Here is an 18,199-nt window from a genome sequence, read left to right on the forward strand (position 1 = left end):
CTTTTAAATTCAAAGGCAGCCCAGGAAGATTAGAACTACGCCACACCTGTGGGCTCTGGGCCCCGAGGAGCCTCCTTAGAGACAGGCTGTGACAAGGGCCCCCCACGCCCCGCATGCCCTTCGCTCCAGTCGGGCACCTGCCGCCCTCCCACGTTAAGCACGGCTTTCCTGGCTCGAGGCTCCAGACTCTGGACTCTCCGGATCTAGCTCCACGGAGACAAAGTTCCCTTTGGATGGTGGTAATTTGGGGGTCTTTTTAGGAGTCAAAGGGCACAACCCCTCAAGCCTGTCACAAAGTGATATATTTATCAGCCTCAGTTGAGAAACCCCTTCTCTGGTGAAACATTGTGCAGTCTTCTCCCAACTTCAGCCTCCTGCCCACACACCAGCAATTCACCTCACATGACAAATCAACTACCAAAGGGCAGGAAGTTTTCCAGGCCATGTGGGTCTTCATCTCTGTTGATTTCTCCCATTATATAAGACTTCCCATTTCTCTTTTTGCCCATCTCGCCCTCATCCACTCAGCAGTGCAAACTTGGAAAGAAAGGGGTTCCAACACCTGACCCCATGTTTGAGGCCAACTGGGCACAGGCTGCACTTTCCCAGAGGGTAGCTCTGAGTCGCCTGTGAGCCCACCAGGTGCAGTCAACAGTCTGGTCTCCAGAACACACAGAGACGGCCCCCCCCCACCCCCGCCTCCACCTCCTGGCCTCCTGGACACGGTCACTGTTTCCTCAGCCCCAAGGACAGACCATGTTCTCCATATGTCCTTTCTCACCCCAAGAGCCGCTCTGGGTCTTCTTAAATCAAGGTCAGATGTTGCTCAGGTTATTTGAGACGATAGAGACTTGGATGTCTGCGGTTCCTGATTAGAGAAAAACTAATTACCTTACAGTCTGGGTGGTTCAGTGGTCTCCTGGTTTCATCCACTTTAGAAGACCCCCCAACACACACTCACCTCTAGAGCAAGCACCAGAGCCCTCAGCCCTTACATAAGGGACAGCCATTTGTGCCAGCTTTTCTGGTGGTTTATCGCAGAGGCATTCATTACTGACCAAGATTCTTATATGAAAGAAAACAGCCGATAAGATAGAAGGGCAGGGCACCTGAGGGATCTGGGAACCTCAAATCTGCAGTCTCCCCCAGAGCCACCTGCTTTGTCTCCTCCTAAGAGCTAAGCAATTAAATCAAGGATTGAGTTTAAGACCCAAGTGCTGAGAATTCTCCCAAACAAAAGCAGCCTCTAGAGATGTAATACAAACCAGACCTTGGTAAGAGCTCCAGCAGAGGTGAGGATGGAGTTCTTAGGAAGTAATAGGAGGAAAGGGGTGGAGAGGGGGGAATCGGGGAAGGTTTCAGAGCAGATGTTACCCTGGGGAGGACTTTTAAGGATAAATAGATGTGGGGTTTTTTTTCCTCTTTTTTTAAGGGGTGGGATAAGGCAATGCAGACAGAAAAAAAAGCCAGAAGAAGCAGACGCGCAAGGCAGAGCACTGTGCACTTAGAAAATAACAAGTTTCTCCATGTGGCTAAGAGGAGGCAGGGGATGACACGGAAAAAAATTTTTTTTTTTATTTTGCCAGAGTAGAAGCGTCTTGAATGCCATATGAAAGACTTCAATTTGTAAAAGATATGGATAGATAGTTGCCTTCAACTCAAGCAATGGAAGGGACCTTCCTCCAGGCGTCCCATTACACACACGAGGTGACTGAGGACCAGAGCAGTGTCAGACAGCCATGCCTTGGCAGCAGAAGTGGAAACCAGTCTCAGGTCCCCGACTTCCAGGGCAGCGTTCTCACTGCACCAGGCTGCCTGGTGTGCCATGGGTGAGGAACCCACCCCCGAGATGGGCACCCAAGGGGCTGCAATTTCCTCCTGTGATATTGACCTCTTCCTCTTCTAGCTCTTTCTGCTGTGATGTGTGGTGGGAGAAGGAGAGATGGCTTCGCTGCCACCCCACGGTGGAGTTGGGGGACTGGGGACTCATACTGAGGTACAATCAGGGGCACTTCCAGTGGAGCAGCTGGAGTGAGGGGAGAGGAGGCAGGGAGAGGAAGGGTGGGACAGGGGGTGATGGGGAGCCTGTTTAGGAAGAAGAGACCTCGCAGGAAGATGGTTACTCCGAGCAATAGCCCCCTCTGCTGGTTCATCACATGCTGGCATCACATGCTGGTTCCACCAAGGAAGCAAGGTCTTGAGAAAAGTCATTTGCTTAGAAATTTCTTGGATCACACATCTTCTGTCTCCTGCCCGCCTCCTGGTGCTGATCATTAGGATGTTTACAACCAGCATAACTGTGTGTCTTTTCCCACAGGCAGGAGATACGGTCAAAGGGACAGACCGTGTGGGTGGGGAAGTTGATGCAGGCATATTGAGTGAAGAGAGTCCAGCCATCTCCAGTTTAGGGGACAAGCCTCATGTGTACTTAAGTGGAATCTTTCATGGGATCACTAAGTCTGACCTCCTGACCCACTGGCTGACGTGCTTTTGAGCTTTGAATTAAACAGTCCCTTTGAATCAAACAGGGGAGGGTATAGCTCAGTGGTAGAGCACGTACTTAACATGTACGAGGTCCTGGGTTCGATCCCCAGGATCTCCTTTATAAATAAGTAACCCTAATTACCGCCCCCGCAGCCCCCAAAATTGATTAAAACAACAACAAAACCAGTCCTGATGCTTTCCCACATGGCAATCTGATCCAGCCTGAGTTTCCGCTCCCTGAATATGGGTCTCACTTCTCTGGAAAGGCTAATCCTTAATCCTGCTCTGCTTTTCTGGTTCTGCCCCAAACTCAACTCTACCTTTTTTTTTTTTTTAAGCCATTTTATCTCTCATAAATGAGCTAGAGAAGCAGACCTCAGCAGGGCTATGGTTGTTTTCTATGAGCAGGAGAGGCTACCCCACACCCAGCGTACAGGTGTGTGAGGAACAGTGTGGGTGTTTCCCCCACCAGACCTGGGCCACCAGACCTCTGTCGGTGGAACAGGAAGTGACTGTGGCCAAGTCCTGTGACCTCTCTGGGCCTCACTATTGTTTTCCGAGAAATGAAAGACCGAAGAAAGATGATTTCCAAGATCACCCTCAGTTGAAGCATTTTGTTTCTTGAAAAGTGTTTTCTTTTTCTAAAGCTCTTCCTCTCAATACTTCTCGGAAGAAAGGCAATATAAGATCTCAATATAGGGGGTCGTCATTCTAAGTGAAGTAAGCCAGAAAGAGAAAGAAAAATACCACATGGTATCACTTACATGTGGAATCAAAAAAGACAAAATACAAAAAAAAAAAAAAAAAAAGACACCAGTGAACTTATTTACAAAACAAACAGACTCACAGACATAGAAAACAAACTTACAGTTACCAGGGGGGAAAGGGTGGGAAGGGATAAATTGGGAGTTTGAGATACTAACTACTATACTAACTACTGTATATAAAATAGATAAACAACAAGTTTTTTCTGTATAGCACAGACTATAATATTCGGTAGTAACCTATAATGAAAAAGAATACGAAAATGAATATATGTATGTATACGTATGACTGAAACATTATGCTGTACACCAGAAGTTGACACAACATTATAAACTGACTATACTTCAGTTTAAAAAATCTCAGTATAAGATCTGTTTTCTTAAGACTTTTATGTTTTTCACAAGGTCAAAGTTGCTTTTATGGATCTATTCACCGATTACGTTTGGTCTAACTGAAAAACAACTCACTCACACATCTTAGTCCAGAAACAGAGATACACAGAAAGGGAGAGGCAAGTTCTCACCTACCACCCCCATCCTCATCCTACTGAATTCGTGTCAAACACCAGCAAGGAGTGGATTTTTACCCCAATATGGATTTGGTGTGTTTTCACACAATACACAAACTCTTATCTTTCTATGAAAAGATTAAGTGTCCTCAGTGTATTTACAGATAAGGGGAGATCAGAGGAAGACTCTTCCGATGTTTGTTGATTCCCAAATATCTTCAATTTAAAATAATCCTCATGCCATCATGACACATTCTGGAACTCTTCAGGGATTTATCAAATAAATAGTTATTTTAAGAAAAATTGGATCCAGGTTTCTCATTTAGGAGATGAGAGTTACAAATGTGGAAGGCAAGAAAACTAGAAGAAACCATATGGTGTTGGAATGAAACTGGAGGTGACAGTGTGAAGTCATGGTTTTCAATTCTGATATAAAATAGAGACTGTAAACGGGTGTGTGTGAATTTACATTTGTATATTCCCTTGATCGGCTCTTCCCTTGAAAGAGTCTGGGAATAGCAACACTTTAATAGTGACTAGCACACTTAGCACCCAGAACTTGGCTTTTAAATATCATACTCTTAAAAGAACCTTGGAGAAATGGCTCCGTGGGCTCCTTGAGGAAATGGCTGATCCCAGGGCTGGGGTGGGGAGCACAGAAGATAAGACTGGACCATCTTGTACCAGAAAACAAGAAAGTACCCAAAGAATGATGAGAACATGTCAAAAGGACACAGAAACCAATTGAAGGGGCTCCCAATGGCCAAATCTGTGACAATTTGAGCACCAGAGTAAATAATTATAGTAACAGATTATACAACCTATCAAAAAATGAGAAACCATGAGGCTACACAGATATAATAAATTAAGGAATAAACTGAGAGTTTGATGAGGAACAGGATATTTACATAGTTTCAAAGTACAGTCTCCCCCAATACTTACTAACCACAAAGGAGAAAAGAGTAACTACACCGGAGAAGCGTGGGTGACACTAACTTAATAAAGGATCAAAGTGGATAATGTAAGTTGAAAGGGCAAGTCTAAATGCCATGCGCCACCTATTAAAAACACAAGAAGAGCACAGTGTCACTTCCCTGATATTCCTATGAAAGACACACAACTTGAATTTAACCACTGAGGAAACATCAGGCAAACCCAAATTGAGAGATACGCTGCAAAATAACCGTCAAAGTCATGAAAGGCAAGAAAAGGCTGAGGAATTGCTCCAGACTGAAGAAAAATAGAGACAGGACAACTAAAAGCAGCATGTTATTCGGAACTGAATGTTTTTGCTATAAAAATAGTAATATTGAGGCAATTAACAAAAACATGAATGCAACTCTAAGTATTAGATGGTAGTATTGACTAAAAATTGGCACTTGCCATCTGTCTCTACAAGGGCTGGATCACATTGGCACTTGGCATCTAACTCTGCTTGAACGAATTCATAAGCCGCTACAGCCACTGACCTCCAGCACTCCCTGAAAGGAGTTCAGGGTGGAGATCAGGAATGATCTGTGCTCTGGGAAAACTGGCTGAACAGGCCTTCAGAGAGTTAGATATTTTCAAGAGATTTTATGAGCCCAAATTCTTGCATCTCCTCATATCTGGAAAAGGACTAAAATCAGTAATGGTGACATCTGCCCTTTGTGACTAGCATCAAGCCTCTGCCTAAGGGTGTGCTTGACCGCACGTACCCCTTCACTAAAATCATACATAATACTGAGTTTTCCCCCTGCTTCTTTCGAAGCAGTTCCTCAGAGCTACCTGAGATGCTGTCTCTTGAGCTATAGTTCTCATTTTTCCTACAAATAAAACTTAACCCACAACTCTCACGTTGTGTGATTTTATTTCAGTCGACAGTAGTAATGCACCAAGGTTCATTTCCTGCATTTTGGTGTCTGTTCGAGGACTATGATTAAGTAGGAGAATGTCCTTGTTTGTATGAAATACACACTGGTGTATCTGGCAAAGGTTGCGGGGGTGATGGCCAGAGGTGGTGGGCGTCATGTCTTCAGTTTGGTTTGTGTCTCAGTTGGTTCAAGAAAAAGAAAGCTCTTGGAACTCTACTTGCACCTTTTATGTAAACTTGACATTTTTTTCAAAATTAAAAAAAAATTAAGAAATATATCCCAATGGGAAAGTCCAGACAGACAACTTCTAAATCTAAGAGGACCTGAGTCAAAATTTCTAATGCAAGTATATTGCCTAATATCCAAAGCCAGACATGAGAATGAACACAAGAAAGCCTGGGACAAAAGGGTATGAGTAGAGTAGTCTCAAGTAATCACCTAAGATACTTGTGAGGACAGGCTGGGACCTGGGTGATCTGGCTGTTGAAGGGCCAGAGGAAGTGAAAACAGAAGAGAGGTAGATGGAGCCCAGAAACATTACAGTAATCACAAGAAACATTCCGAGCAGGGCTGTTAAAGATCTGATTTACAAGTTTAGACTTGAAATGAAAGGGATGATAAATAGCACTCAGCAAAGAGTCACATGAAAATCTCATGAGACTAATCTCTTCTTCCGCCTCGACAAGGTAGGAAATGCAAGGAATATTTTTGCATTTTTAGTTCAGCAGATAGAGTCTCTCAATACAATGGCTGCCTTCCCAACTGGCTAATCCAGACCTAGTGATGCTGTGACATGGGGCTGCCTCCTCAGACCTGTCTTGTTCACTGTATTTACAAATGACTTGGATGTTGCAGATACTAACTACTATACATAAAATAGATAAACAACGCTGTATAGCACAGGGAACTACATTCAATATCTTGTAGTAACCTACAGTGAAAAAGAATATGAAAAGGAATATATGTATTTATATGTATGACTGAAACATTTTGCTGTACACCAGAAATTGACACAACATTGTAAACTAACTATACTTCAATTTAAAAAATGGGGGGAAAAATTTCATCACAGTAGCTGGCATGACAGACAGATGTCAGACAGGACAGAGAGAGAAAATAACACAGATGAGGGAAGAGCTCTCGCTAGGCTGAAGCAGCAGATAAAAGATGAAACTTCATAGGTATGAATTTTTTGTCCTTGGGAGCAGAAAACCAATTGTGCAAATACAGGACAGAGCACTTGCTCTAGAGTGAATCAGACAGAGCTCCTGCCCTCAGGGACCTTGCCAGTCTAGTGGGAGATATAAACAAGTAAACAGGAAGTTAAAGCACTACCTGACAAAGACTATTAGTGCTAGAGAGCACAGAAGAGGAAAAGCAGTGGAAGTCTGACTCCTGCAGAATTCGGAAATGGTTCCCAGAGTAAGTCACAGCTGAGTGGGGACCGGAAAGACGAGTAGGAGTGAAGGAACTTTGAGGGAAAGCGTTTTGCAGGCAAATGTAGCAGCAAATCAAAAATGTGCAGATGAGGGAGGGCGTGGCTCATTGGGCCGTGAGAGCCCTGGAGGTGCCTGTCCGGCTGAGTCATAGCCTAGAAGAGCTGCAGAAGACAGCAGGGAAGGGCCAGAAGCAATTATAGAAAATGATCTAGGGGAAATGATGATGACCTGAAAGGGAAAGAAAAGCAGTAGACAGTAAAAGAAATGAAAGTGGTGAAGTGTACAGAACTTGGTGACTGATTGGTTTTCGGGCAATGAGGAAAGGGAGCCATGAAGTGGAACACCAGGATGACACTGGCCTGTGTGGCCGTTTAATTTTTCATTTAATACTCCCAGTAATGCTGAGACTGTAGGGCTGCACCCCACAGGCCTGCAAGCCCTGTACTTGTCCAACCTTAAGACCAAAGAAAGAGCCCAGAGTCAGTTACGGAGACAGCAGTGGCTTAGTGGATAGGGGGGTCTTACAAGTCCCAAGCAAGGTCGTGGAATGGCACCTCTTCTTGTGCGACCAACCGCAGGCAGGATACGGCAGCGGTCCGGTGGTGAGGAAGGTTACTACTTATAAGGGGAAATGACGTCAGATTGGCTCATCGGTTACCAGGGTAACCAGTAGAGAAGCATGACCCTTTGATAAACTATCACAGTGAAGACAGTTCTGATCTAAAGATTAGAATACTCACTAGCTGGGGCCTGGTGAAGTAAATGGAGGCATTTACTGATTAGGCTCTACGATGAAGAGGAAAGGTCAGTCATATGAGTGGGGTGTAGGTGAGGCAGGTCGAGCAGGGGGATGTACAGCGAGCAAGAGAACAGCCTTCTTGGGTGGTCCTGGTCATACGAGATATGATGATAGACGCCATTATTATATCTACCAATGACCATAACTTGAAGCTAAGTAACTTGCCGGAGTTAACGCTAGAAAGTAATAGAATGATTTTCAAACCCAGATTAACAGCAATACAACAGACTGGGCATTTATTTTCACATATCAGGCATAAGACATGAATAAGAAATAAAACATTGTAAGATATCAATTCCTATTTAACCTCAAAAGTTTGTGACTACACAGTTTTGAGTTTCAAGTTTTGTCCATAGATGTCCAAAAGTGTTGATATTAAATGTTAGACCATAGCAACAAGAATCGTAAAACATCTTCTAGGTCCTCCTTTGTTACTAATGGAATGTCCAACAGCAGAGGAGGAGCGGAGTCCTCGGAAGTGATAACTCCAGGGATTCTCACTGAGGATGGCTCATTTACAAAACAAAGAACACAGGAGGAATATTCAGTATAATAAGAAAGATAGACTATGAACGCTTGTAAGATTATCTTCAGAGGAATGACAGACTGACAGCTGACTTCTCATCAGAGACTAAGGAAGCCAGAAAACAGAAGACTACTATGTTTAAAGTACTGAAAAAAAAATCATTGCCAACTGAGAATTATTTACCCCGTCACTTAAAAAATAAGGTAAAATAAAGCCTTTTCAGACCTAAATAAATAAATAAATAAATAAAACCACACCAATGGAGTTATAACTAGCAATCTTTCACTAAAGGAAATTTCAAAGTATGTATTTCAGAGAAAGAGAAAATCTACCAAATGGAATTCTGAAATTCAGGGAGGAATTAAGAAACACTGCCGGGGGAAATAAGATGGAGAAGATTGTATAAAGGAAACAAAGGAGTGGATGAAGGTTGGAGGAAGAGGCGTCGAAACAGTGCAGCTGAAGGATGCCTTTGGATGCTCCCTTCTGTTTGGTACACAGAAGAGTAGCCAGGAAGAGGGAGGGAGCAGACCCAGAGCAGTAGCACGCCTTCAAGCCCTGTCCTGCCCTTTCTCCTAAACTCCCTGTTAGGAAATACTTAATCCCTGTTAGGCAAGGCTGGTGGAGGGGGCAGGAGTTGGTAGCTGCCTTATTGTGAAGCTTCAAATCAGACCATTGCAAAGAATGTTTCAGAGCTGGATGCTAGTCAGCCAGCTCAGATAATTGGAGTTGTATACTTTATTCACTGGAAGAATAAAATCATTATTGACTTAAATTCTTGGGGAACAATGGAGTATTTGTTTAACATTTCTGAGCTGCTGCTGATTGCTCAAGTTCCAGAGAATGTCCTCTTCCAGAGAAAAGCATTTAAAATTAGATGGTGAGTAAAGAGTTGGGGGTAGAGGGGGGACGGTCTGAGGTTTGCAGTGAACTTTCACTGACCTTCCAGCTCCCTAGGTTGTGTTCCTTGTAATCCATCCATCCTGCCCAGTAGCTAGCCCTTGTCAGCCTGCTTCCTTGTCTATTGTCATTTCAGAGTCTAAATCACTTCCTGCTCCTGATTCTAGGGCGCTTACTCTTCTTCATTTGCGACCTTGCAGAACATCATATAGTGAATAAAAGCGTGGGCTCTGGGGGTACGTAGACATGAATTTGAGCCCAGTGCCACAGTACCACCTAAGACTAATAACACTGCTGGTTATCTGTTGCTGCACTCCACACTTATTATTAAAATAACAGTATTTTATTCTCTCTTCTGATATTTATGGTTTAAGTGTAAACCTTCAGTCTTATGCAGAGTATGGTAGGGGTGAGGGAAAAATTGCAAACACATCCCAAACTTTTTTAGTAGTCTTGTTTATTATAGTGATATGGGCAAGGCCATTCAAACTACTTTAGATGTATTATAAAAATGAACAAATGAGTACAATGGTTAATGTTGTGAAGAACCAGGATTCACACCATTGAAGAAGGGACATGGAATTACAGAACAAGGGGCTTGTAATCACAGAACAAGGGAAGGCAATGTAGGGGAGGAAGAAACTTTTTCCCCTACTCATTAAGGTTCAGTGACTGGGAACCTATAAGTCAAACAAATGATAAATTAACAAGGGAAAAACATAGATTTAATTGTGTACATACATACAACACCAAGAGTGAACCCTACTGTAAGCTGTGGACTCGGAGAGATTATGATGTATCTGTGTAGTTGCATCAGTTGTAACAAATGTCCCCCTCTGGTGAGGGATATTGACAGTGGGGGAGGCTATGCATGTGGCAGAGGGTAGGGGGTGATGGGTAGGGGAGTTGGTGGGCACAGGGGTATATGGGAACTCTCTACTTTCTGCTCAATTTTGCTGTGACTCTAAAACTGCTCAAAAAAATGAAGTCTATTTAGAAGGAAAAGTTAAAAAGGGAGATGCTGATTTCTTCAAAAATTTCAAAGCCCCAAAAGATAAAGGAAGTCTATGGAAATGTGACAGTTTAAAGGTGGCTAAAGAGACATGCAACTAAATGTGACACCTCCCACCAGGCTGGAACTGATACTAGAGGGAAATATGCTATTGAGGATATTATTGGGCCAATTGACAAATTTGCATACAAAACAGATTTGATGAAAGCATTGCATCAGTGTGAAATTAGATTTGTCTATTCACCATTGTCTGAAATTTCCTTTTGAATCTTTTGTCATTCCTGCTGCCTAGGGTGCTTTTGCCCAACCGCTTACGTCCTATCCACCTTCAAACTTCAACTCACTATCCCATGACCACCCACAGACTCGCCTGGCTGTTTCAGCCCTGAATAATCTAATCTTCCTCCAACTCACAGAACCTGTTTCTGCACCACTTACGTTATGTTTTTGTGGCCTTGAATTTTCAGTTGTCTTCCTATATAAATTTCGTTTCCAGCTAAATGGAAAGCAAACTAATACAGGGATGCTGTGTTACGCTTCCTTTTACCTCACTGGCCTCTCTTATGAGAGATGTTCACGGTAATGAACTTATTTGACAATGAGCTATCAAGCATCTACTATGCACTAGTCATTATTAACACCCAGATAGATGAGACACGATCCCGGCCCTCAAGGGACTTATGGTTCTATATGCAGAGCCAAAGTATAAATTAGAAGTTTTAAATGTGCAAACAACATAAAGAAAGGGATGAGAATTGTTCCGAGGAAGGCTCCACGGAGTAGCTGACACTTAAATTGAGATCCGAAATGTGTGTAGGTGTTCATAGGTGAACAGGTGGTAATATGGCACACAGATGAGAGAGTGTAGATGACATGGGAAAGGCTTCTGCATAACCTCCCAGCCTGTGCCTCCAGCCTTTTGCCTGAGTGGCGCAAGCCTCATGGGACACCATCCTCATGGCTGGAATGCACATGAAAGAGAGGCGCAAGTGGGTGACCTCAGGGGACTGAAGCCATTGCTGGAGACAGGAGGAGCTACGGGAGGCAGGGGCAGCTTCGGGGTTTGCCACAGGCAGAGAAATGAGAAGGAAGCCCTGATGTTAATCAGGAACACGTAGAAGCCTGTGAGACTGACAGGGTTCCGTGAACCCATCCTGAGAGCAAGGCACTTGGACAGGCTGTGCTTAGTGGCCATGTACCCAGAGAGGAGGGACTGGGTGCTCTCTGTATGGACAGACTGATTCAACCATGATAAACTGGTGCCAATAAAGGAGGAAATTAGGTCCCTAAGAAAGAAGGGGGAAATCAAACAGAAGTTCTTTATTCTATCAGTGATCTTTCATTACCACTAATGTGCAGGATAATTGATTAATTTGGGGATTAGTCCAGCTCTTCCTCTTTTTTGGCAAAAGGAAAACTACATAAGGAACCAATGAAGCGAGATTCAACATTATCCTTAAGCAATCCAGTAGAGCATCTCACAGCCCTTCTCTGCAGCTCTATAATAATGGCCCTAAATCTCCACGTTTGCACTTTGAATGCCATTAATCTCTCTCTATTCTTAGCACTTACGATAAATTGACATCTGTACAGAATTTGTCATTGCTTAACACAGTTTGTTGTTGTGGCTGATGCTGTTCTTTCAATAAATACTCCTAATTACGGCTGCTGACATCAGAAGGCTTTGGGTGGTGTCTCCAGGGAGAGCATCGCCCAGCCTCTCTGTCTAGTCATGAGGCTCATTACATCACTCCTTCCTCTGCAGGAGGAGCTCAGAACCTCAGAGACACTCATCTCAGTGTAGAGAGACAGCTGTTCACCTGAGATTTTGCTGCTTCTTCTGTTGCTTAAGTTGGAGCTTGCATAATTCCTCATGGTGAGCTCATTTCATTCAAATGATAGTCTGCAGTCAGTGCGCTCTCTTTCTTTAGGAAATTGGGAGTTTCCCTTGATTGTTTTCCTGAGGCTATGCTAACTCTATGACGGGAAATCCTGGGAGACTCCACTGCTGACTTTTCCACATGTTCCCTTTCCATCTCTTCATCATCACCTCACACCCACTCACTTCACCTCAGCCACACCACCTCTATAAGGCACCTAAAAGATGTCAAGCCTTTGCCAGCCTCAGGACTTTTGCACTTTCTATTCTTTCTGCCTGAAGTGTTCTTTTATATGATACCAGGTTTCAGTTTAAATTTCTCCTCATCAGAGGTTCTTTCCTAACCACCCTGTCTATAGTCCTTGTCTAAGTCCCTTTAGTCCCACAGCCTGGGTGGCTTAAAAACAACAGAACTTGATTTCTCACAGTTCTGGAGGCTGGGAAGTCCAAGATCAAGGCACCAGCAGATTCGCTGTCTGGAGAGAGCCTGCTTCCTGGTTCAGAGATGGCTGTCTTTTTGTCATGTCCTCACGTGGTAGAAGGGGCCAGGGAGCTCTCTGGGATCTCTTTTATGTGAGTACTAATCTCATTCACAAGGGATCCACCCTTATGATCTAATCACCCCAAAGACCTCCCACCTCCTAATGCCATCACATCTGGGGGTAGGATTTCAACATAGGAATTGGGGGAGTGGAAATATTAGGTCTATAGCAATTCTATTCTTTTCATCCACCAGTCCCTCTATCATATTGCCCTTACTTTTTCCTGTATAGTTATTATTATAATCTGTAATTATTTACTTCTTACTTATGTAACACTTTTCTGCCTCCACTAGAATGTATGTTTCAAAAGAGTAGGACCCTGCACTGTCTTTTTCAGAACTGAGTTCCAGTGCTTAACACATTTCCCACAGTTCTTGGCAAATAGTAGGCATTTAAATAATAGCTGATGAATGAATGAATGAATAGTGAAAATTACCCTCCATTAACTCTCTGGCAAGTTATTTTGCAGCTAACTTTTATCAGTCTTATAGAATCAATGTAATCCTTGATTAAAACTTGATCAAGGCTTCTGATTGTATAGGACAAGAACAACTATTTACGGTGTTCTCTTGCTAAACTAAAGACAGGTACTTGAAAGGCAGGGATCATATCTAATTCACATAAACATAATAGAGTGCATGTGTCCCACAACTATGGTGATTCAAACCATTCACTAATAGGTGGGACTAACAGAGGTTTTTTCAATTATTAGTAGACCTTACTAAGCATGGTGGCTTTAGAAGTCTTTCTGAGTTCTCCTTATAGTCCCTATGATCAGCCCTGCCGCCTCCACCCCACCACACACACACTTTAATGTGCTGATACATTCCTCACCCTAAAAGAGGTTAGGTCAACATGCATTTTCTAGGGGGAAAAGAGCCTTATCTTTTACTTGTTCAGAAGGAAAGGAAGACACCGAAACTCTGATTGGAGAAGTGAAGATTATACACTCACCCTTTATCTAAGACTCGATCTGGGGCAAGCATTTTATTCTAGAACTTTCCTTGGAAGGGAAATGCTAAAGAGAAGAATGAGAGAGGATATCTGTTGGGGGTTCCCAGAAAGGAAAAGATAGGAGCCCCGGCTTCAGTGCCTGAGAAGTTGCTTCTTCCACCAGGTGGCTCAGTGGCAGGGACCGCAGGCAGGCAGGCTGTGCTGCGTGGCATGTTACTACCTGTGTGTTTACCACACTTAACTCAGGTCTTTGTCTTTCCTTTGCTAGTAAAGATAGTTTCCAAAATGCCAAATGGATTTTCTACTCAGCCTGAGGTCTGTGGGGGTTAATGTGGGAGAGAGAAAATGAGACAGAGGTAAATGAAAACCTGGGGCAGAGTTCACAGGTCTCAAGCTTCAACCTGGAAGAATTTTTTTTTAGGGAAGTGATTCTTTTGTACTTCTAATGATAAATAGACTTAAAACGTTACCAGGTTGGAATTATATTTTAAATTGTTGCGTTCTAAGTTACTGAAAATCATATACATATATATATATATATTTTTTTTTTTAACATTTTCTGCATCAAGCACCCCTATTCAGAGAAAGTCCTCCCTTTGACCATCCTTCCCTGGATGGCTCCTATCTGTAGATAGAGGCCCATACAGCTGTGGAAGCTTGAGGAGAGGCTTTCTGGGAGGCAAGGGGAGAGCTCAGTGGGAGAGTGCCTGCCTAGTACGCATGAGGTCCTGGGCTCAATCCTCAGTACCTCCATCAAATAAATAAGTAAACCTAATTACTGTCCCTCCAAAAAAAAAAAAAAAAAAAAACAAAAAACAAAACCTAAAAAAAGAATTTAAAAAACTAAGGATAAAGAGAAGAAAAAGAAGCTTTCTGGACTTGGAATGCTCACTAGCATCAGGGAAGAGATGCACATCAAAGAAGAAAGTTTGCACAAAATTTCACATGGGCTAGCTTCATTCTACAACTTCATTCACAAGCCCCCACTGGTTCAGACTCTTCCCATCATTCCAACAAACACCATCTCAGAAGAAGCATAAGACCTTCATCAAGAGAAGAGTGGAGGGTAAGCTAGCAGTGCTTCTCCTGGAGAAAGGGCCACAAGAATCTGCTTCATGTTATTTTTGTAGGTCCTTGTGCATGACTTTTCCGTCAGCATTTGAAAGCTCCTATCTGGCAAGGCTCTTGTGATCTATGGGCACCATCAGTTCTGTTTAGAACCGTGTGTCCTCCCTGTTTTCAGGTTCACTGCCTAGTGTGACATCCAGATTACCCTGACACTTAAGAGCAAGCATGAGAAGGTAAAGACTTCCAGCACCCAAAGGAGATCACAAAATATTTCAAGAGCATTTTCCAAAGTTTATCAGGAGTCATGGGGAAAAGGGTTTCCAGAGCCCAGACATTTGGGGATAAAAAGCAAAGTAAAGTTAAATAGAATTAAAAGAGAGCTTTTCATGTTCTAATATGAAAATATTTTAGAACCAACTATGATAAACAGACATCTTAAACCTTTCTTAATCCATAGAAACTACACTTTCTCCCCAGCAGAGCATCCAGTAAGACTAGTGTTCCTGCAGTACTGGTTTTCTAAGAAACAAGGCGATTAGAGATTCTTACAAGTCACTGACAGGAGAATGAAAAGGAAAAGAAAGAAAAGTCAAAGGGAGAAATAGTTTTATTGACTTTTACCTCCTCTGAATGGCCTTAGCAATGGTTTTAATTATTCTTTTTAAAAATAATTAATTATTCTGTAACCATTAACTAACGCGAAATCAGTTAAATTGCTCAATCCCTTTCTCTCCCCTTCAAGCACCTTGTGGAAGCTTTGTTCTTGAAATACTGATCATCTAAGATAATGGGGAATTAAAGACCTTTGAGATACACTATCCAGAAGAAGAGAAGAAATGCAAACCAAATGGATGTGATGGTTCCATTATAACTCCCCTGGATGGGTCTACTGACTTTTTAAGACAGCCCTCTGTAAAGCTCTCTTAATCGTAGTAGCTGTGCATTAATGTGGTTTGGAATCAAACATTGCGTCATAGTTCCCAGAGGATTCGTTAGGATACCTAAGATACAGATGCATTTGCCAGCTCTCCCTCTGTCATGTCTCTATTTGACTATTGGTCACATGGAAACCCCTGAGATAAGCCACTGAGTAAAAGGAGCAGCTGGATTTTGTCAGGATATACCAAGCTGGCTAAAGGGCTGGTTCCCAAGGAAAGGGGCTAGGAATCCAGAGTAAAATGTCTGGTTGATTCAGACTGATGTCAGAATTCTAGAAGAACCAACCCACTGGGAGCACAGGAACTCCTGGGGGTTCCAAGCACTGGCTGACACTCTAAGTCAGGTGTGAGCCATGGTAATGTTTGCAGTAAACTGTGGCGAGAAGGCTCCAGTTGGCAGCTGGAGGGTCTGGGAAACAGGAGCCAGCTCTGATGGGGAGAGCACTGGTGAGACATTTGAATCTCTGGGCTTGCAGGCATGGCTCCAGTCCTAGAGGACAACCAGAGTTCAAAGCAGGAAATACAGGCAGATGATCACTGAGATACAGAACAGAAAGATAACATAAAATTGATAGAATATTCTGACTTACATATTTAATAACTTTGAGCAAACTCACTGTGCTGGGTCAGATGTACAACACATCCCTCCCTTCATCAATCAAACATTTCTGAGCATGGTCTCTATGCCCGGTGATGGGGGTTCAAAGAGACACCCAGTCCTAGGGAGCCCCCATGTCCTTTGGACTCAACTCAGGAGATGTGGCCAGCCATCTGTCTCCATGCACCACCAGGTCCAAATAGTAGGATTTCCTTTTTAAGGCTGAATAATACTCTATTGTGTGTATATGAACATTCTGCTTGTTTCCGTATCTTGGCCATTGTGAATAATGCTGCAGTGAACAATGGGCAGGCAGATACCTCTTGGATATGTTGACTTCAACTCTTTTGGATATATATTCAGAGGGGGATTGTTGAATCATATTTTAAATTTTTTGTGGAACTTCCATACTGTTTTCCACAGTGGCTGCACCATTTTATGTTCCTACTAACAGAGTACAGGGGTTCCAATTTCTTTTTGTGTGTGTGTGTGTGTGTGTATATATATATTTTTTAGTCAGTTTACAATGTTGTATCAATTTCTGGTGTACAGCACAATGCTTCAGTCATATATAAGCATACATATATTCATTTTCATATTCTTCTTCAACATAAGTTACTACAAGATACTGGATATAGTCCCCTGTGCTATACAGCAGGAACTTGTTGTTGGGGTTCCAATTTCTCCACAACTTCTTCAGCACTTGCTATCTCTTAGCTTTTCGATAACAGCCATTCTAACAGGTGTGAAGTAATATCTCAGGACCTGTTGGCCACTTGTATGTCTTCTTTGGAGTAATGTCTATTCAAGTCTTTTGCCCATTTAAAACTTAGATTTATTATTATTATTATTATTATTATTATTATTATTATTATTATTATTATTATTGCTATTGAGTTGTCAGAGTTCCTTATATATTTTGGAAATTAACCTCTTATCAGATATATAGAAAGAAAGAAGTAAAATTATCTGTTTGCAGATGACATGATCTTATATGTAGAAAACCCTAAACACTCCACAAAAAGAAAAAACTGCTACCACTAATAAATTCAGTGAAGTTGCAAAATGCAAAATCAACATATGAAACTCAGTTGCATTTCTATACACTAACAACAAACTATCAGAAAAGGAAATTAAGAAAACAGTCCCATTTACAGTAGCACTAAAAAGAATAAAATACTTAGGAATAAACCTAACTAAGGAGGTGAAAGACTTGTACACTGAAAACCATAACATGCTGATTTAAAAATTAAAGCAGATACAACTAAATGGAAGACATCATCCTGTGTTCATGAATTGGAAGAATTAATACTGTTAAACTGTCCATACTATCCAAAGTGATCTATATATTCAATACTGTCTTTATCAAAATCTTGAGCAAAGATTGAGCAATGAAAGAAAGAAGTATGGAAGATAGCAAAGAATATTTAATATATGGATGATGGGAATTCCTGAAGGTAAAACACCCCCAAAGATGGAAACAAATACTAAAAGCTATAATTCAATAAAACAACTGAAGTTTTAAAAAGAGATTTGCAAGTGCAAATTGAAAGTGAATACCACATAACTGGGAATATCGATGTAAAACAACCAATACCAAGATGTAGTTTAGTGAAATGATGAAATTAATGAATAAGAAAAAAATCATTTGGGCAGCTAGAAATAAAGAAATGTGACTTATATGGAAAAGAAATTTCAGATATCCAAGGAGAGAAATTTTAAACAAGAATTTTATTTTTAATTTGGAGGCAGTTTTACTATTTGACATTTATAAGAAGGGTAAATAAATTATGTTATTGGGGCTTCTGCCTTAGAAAATAAACATATTCCTTCGTGGAGAACAAAATGCGGTATTTTAGAGTTATAACTCAAAATTTCCAAAGCTTTTTCCACTCACTATTCCCAGGAGTTATGCATACTGTCATGTAATTACA

At 42.0% G+C, this 18,199-nt stretch overlaps 1 long non-coding RNA gene across 3 annotated transcripts; it reads left to right on the forward strand.

Moving 5' to 3' along the window:
* Positions 1-1,201: 1,201 nt before the first annotated feature.
* On the forward strand, positions 1,202-5,188 carry LOC116664479. 3 transcript variants are annotated; one of them, XR_004321003.1, is made up of 4 exons: positions 1,202-1,292; positions 1,592-1,829; positions 1,907-1,996; positions 3,654-5,188. It is a non-coding gene; the product is annotated as an uncharacterized LOC116664479 (long non-coding RNA). The 3 variants fall into 3 exon arrangements; XR_004321002.1 differs by having other exon boundaries at positions 1,222-1,274; positions 1,587-1,829; XR_004321001.1 differs by having other exon boundaries at positions 1,233-1,292; positions 1,587-1,829.
* The last annotated feature ends 13,011 nt before the right edge of the window (positions 5,189-18,199 follow it).

The sequence above is a fragment of the Camelus ferus genome, chromosome 6 (genome assembly GCF_009834535.1).
Source record: "Camelus ferus isolate YT-003-E chromosome 6, BCGSAC_Cfer_1.0, whole genome shotgun sequence".
Taxonomy (NCBI): Eukaryota; Metazoa; Chordata; class Mammalia; order Artiodactyla; family Camelidae; genus Camelus; species Camelus ferus.